Genomic DNA, 4630 nt, shown 5'->3' with positions numbered 1-4630 from the left:
TTGAGTATACGAAATACTCTCATCCCTGATCCTTTCCAATTTGCCACTGACCTTGGTGCCAATCTCAGTCTAATAATGCTCCATTTCCTTCTGAACATCTTTCTGCCTTACAGTCGTACAGCAAAACCCAAGAAGGCCCTGCGGTATTCATTACCATATGCTCCGACACCTCTCATCTTCCTCGCTGTCCTTCCTAGTAACTATCTTCAACTATATCCCTCACCCCTCAAATAGCCGTTATAGTCGTGGGGGAGGCTTAGGAGACAAAGACTGGGAATCGCCCCTGTCTTGGGACTCAGCCCTGGACTCCACTAATTTTGCTCGGTCTTTTTCCTCCCCCATTTCGTTTCCTTCTCTTCTCCATCCCCTCCCCCCCAATCCTTTGCCCGTTGTTGTCGTGGGGGGCTTAGGAGACGAAGACTGAGACCCAATGATGGGGAACTCCTCAACCTTGGGCCTCAGCCATCGACTCGACTAATTTTACATGGTCTTTTTTTTCCCACTCATACTTTTCGTTTCAGTTTCTTCACCAATCCCTTCTACTATCCACCTCCTAAGGTGTGAGAGCCGTGCTGAAAGGATGAAAGGCAGACTTTATGTCAGTTCTGAACGGCCTGAGGGAACCATGGGCACGGTATTCCCCTGCCATACCTGGCCCTTACCCCTCAAGGGGACCCTGAGGGGTGGACTATTTTTTTTTCCCCAACATACTCCAGGCTTATCATGGCCAATAATGAAGACGTAACCCCACTCTTAGGGGCAATGAGGGTTGCCCCTTTATCAAATAGCCCCAATCCCGGCTCTCCTTTGACCACGGCTCCGAACACTGCAACAACTACCCCCTCATCAATGCATACTAGTACAGTATCAACCCTAATCAACAACCAACCCCCAGGAGACATTTCTACTCTCCCAACATGTTCAACTTCAACACCTTTACTCCCACAACCTTCTTCATCAACCACCCTATCTCCCCTTATTACTACCTTACAACCTTATTGCCCACCTCCCCATAACACTACCCCCCTCAACACTACTCCCTCCTCCACACGTCCCCGCACTTCTACTACGCCCACCTCTACACGAATCCTAAATACTCTATTTAGCCCAACCAAATGGGACCGATTTTTCGTGATCCCTCCCACAGCTCCCTACTCTAAAAACACCCTCCTCTTCCAGCAATGCCTCTAAAAACAAGTAGGCAAAGTCTCTTTCCGTAGCCGACCCGACCACTCCCGTCTCGTCACAGTAACATTTGAAAACCAAGCTATAGCATTAACAAAACTAACTGATCTATGTGGTAATCCCATCCCTACAGAACCTCATCCAACCCTCAATAATTGCACCGGAACTGTCTCTATCTCCCCAATAGATTGCCCAATCTATGACAAAGAATGGTCAGATTGTGGAGAGGACTTACTCGCCTGTCTCACAGACTATGATGCAACATATTTACAATGCTACTCCATTCCTCCCAGAGGAAATCGTAAGAAATCCATTAACCTTGCCAAAATTACTTTCCGTAGACATGACCTTCCCTTTAATGTTTACATAGGTGGGGAATCCCTACCTGTCCGACCATATCAACCTCCTCCTCGTCAGTGCTAAAATTGTTGGCATTTAGGACACCCAGCCAAACACTGTCATTCCACAGCCAGATGCCCGCTATGTGCCCAACCTGGCCATACTCGATCAAACTGCTCTGCACAATCACGCACATGTGCAAACTGTGGCGGCCCCCATAATGTATTTTACAGAGGCTGCCCCACCTACAAATTTGAGTCTGAGGTAGCAACTCTCAGATTCAGACTTGGACTCATTCTGCGTGAAGCCAGACAGGAGGCTCGTCGACGAGGTTTTTTTTCTTACCCCTTACTCCAGTAATGTCGCTAACTCTGCCACTCCCCCTACCCCCCTAGCTCCTACACCCTCTCCTAACCCTAACCCCTCTCCTAACCCTAACCCCTCTCCTAACCCTAACCCCCCAGTCAAATTATTTTGCCATCCTAAATCCAGACACTCCAATCTCTACCCAGTCAAATTCTTTTGCCATCCTAAATCCAGACACTCCAATCTCTACCCAGTCAAATTCTTTTGCCATCCTAAATCCAGACACTCCAATCTCTACTACAGCCCCAACACCTTCCCCTCTCCCTTCCCGGATTACCCGCAGCAGACAGAATAAACGTTCCACCCCCTCTTCCCCTACCCCACAATCACCTCCACCTTCCTTTGCCCCTATTCTTCAGACACCAGACTTCTCTTCCCCCCCTCACAAGAAAACCTTTATCTCACAAAACTCCCCAACCAACTCCACTACAGAAACTCTTGAAGATATCCAGAACTACATAATCGAGTCCCAAACTAATAATCATCCACCTTCAAATTCTACAACTCCCGCTCCCTCCACACTCAAAGTGACTGCCGATATCCATCCTCCTCCTACTCATATTCTCCCTACACCTAATCCTCCTACCCCATCCCAACAAAACCCATTCCCCCCGACTCCAGCCCCACCTATATTAACCCTCCCACCATCCCCTCTATCCCTGCCACTCCCTCCTGGATACACACGTGAATCCCTCATGTCACAAGTACCCTCTTCCCCAGACCCTCTACCTCTCGACACCCCTCCTGATACAACACCACCTCCCCAACCTCATTCTTTATCCCACCCTCTAACACCTTCCCCTTCAAATTCTCCAACACGCACTGCAATCTTTGTCACTAAATCAACGAAAGTATAACTATCCTTCATTGGAACATTCGCGGTTTCCGAATGTTCCTCTTTCAGTCCCACATATTATATTGTCATGCCCACGCCCTCCCTACATAGGCATCCCAACTTATCAGACATCCTTACAGAATCTCCCCCCCCCCCCCAATCCCTTGCTCGTTGTTGTCGTGGGGGGACTTAGGAGGCGGAGACTGGGACCCAATGCTGGGGAACTCCCCAACCTTGGGACTCAGCCCTCGACTCAACAAATTTTGCATGGTCTTTTTTTCCCCCTCCTACTTTTTCCTTTCTGTCCCTTCACCAACCCCTTCTACTATCCACTTCCTAAGGTGTGAGAGCCGTGCTGAAAGGATGAAAGGCTGACTTTGTGCCAGTCCTGAACAGCCTGAGGGAGCCATGGGCACGGTATTCCCCTGCTTTAATTGTCTAGCCTTTACCCCTCAAGCGACCCTGAGGGGTGGACCGTTTCTCTCCCCAACATACTCCAGGCTTATCATGGCCAACAATGAATAACCATTAACCATTAACCATACCATCATTAGAGGCAATGAGGCTTGCCTCTTCATCAAATAGCTCCACCAATTCAAACTCGCCCGATTCCCTGACCCCAGGCTCTCCTTTGACCACGGCTCTGAACACTACAACTAATACCCCCTCCTCAATGCCGACTAGTACAGTATCCACCCTAATCAACACCCCAGGAGACATTTCTCCCAACATGCTCAACTTCAACAACTATACCCCCACAACCTTCTTCATCAACTACCCCATCCTCCCTTATACTACCTTACAACCTTATTGTCCACCTCCCCATAACACTACTTCCCTCAACACTACTCCCTCTTCCACATGCCCCCGTCCTTCTACTACCCCCATCTCTACAAAATTCTTAAATAATCTATTTAGCCCAGCCAAATGGGACCGATTTTTCGTGATTCCTCCCACAACTTCTCACACTTTCTGCTTTGACAACCTATTTCCATTCCTCAAATGCATATACATCCTTCACTTGATCTAACCCCTATACATTACCTTACCCAACCTTAACCCATTGCCCAACTTTGACAACTAACTCAACCACCCTTCACTACCATTTACTATAGTGCTACATGACCTTAGATGTCTAGCACATTTATTTTGCTTTTAACCATTAACCATTAACCATTACAGAATCTCACACTTTCTTCTTTGACAACCTGTTTTCCTTCCTCAAACGCATATATATCCTTCACTTGATCTAACCCTTTACATTACCTCATCCGACCCTAACCCATTCACTCACCAATTCCTTAACCCAGCTTTAACAACTAATCACTAACCCAACCACCCTTCACTAACATTAACTATAGTGCTACATGACCTTAGATGTCTAGCACATTTATTTTGCTTTTAACCATTAACCATTAACCATTCTCCATCCCCTTCTACTATCCACTTCGTAAGGTGTGAGATCTGTGTTGAAAGGATGAAAGGCTGACTTTGTGCCGGTAATGAACAGCCTTGGGGACCCTGAGGGGTGGACTATTTCTATTTCCAACATATCCTAGACTTACCATGTCAGTAATGAAGCTTTGTTCCATTAATAGGGTCATTAAGGCTTACCCTTTATCATATAGCCTCACAGATTTCAATTCCGGCTCCCCGATCTTAGGCTCTCATATGACCACGACTCACGTCTACTACTCCCTCCTCAATACCTACTATCGCATCACCCCAACCCCTCCAACCCCTTTCCTGTTGTTGTCGTGTGTATGTGTGTGTGGGGCAGGGAGACGGAGACTGGGACCCAATGCTGGGGAACTCCCCAACCTTGGGACTCAGCCCTCGACTCAACAAATTTTGCATGGTCTTTTTTTTCCCCCTCCTACTTTTTCCTTTCTGTCCCTTCACCAA

This window comes from Penaeus chinensis, chromosome 31 (assembly GCF_019202785.1).
Source record: "Penaeus chinensis breed Huanghai No. 1 chromosome 31, ASM1920278v2, whole genome shotgun sequence".
Lineage (NCBI taxonomy): Eukaryota > Metazoa > Arthropoda > Malacostraca > Decapoda > Penaeidae > Penaeus > Penaeus chinensis.
Note: the sequence above shows the minus strand (reverse complement) of the source record.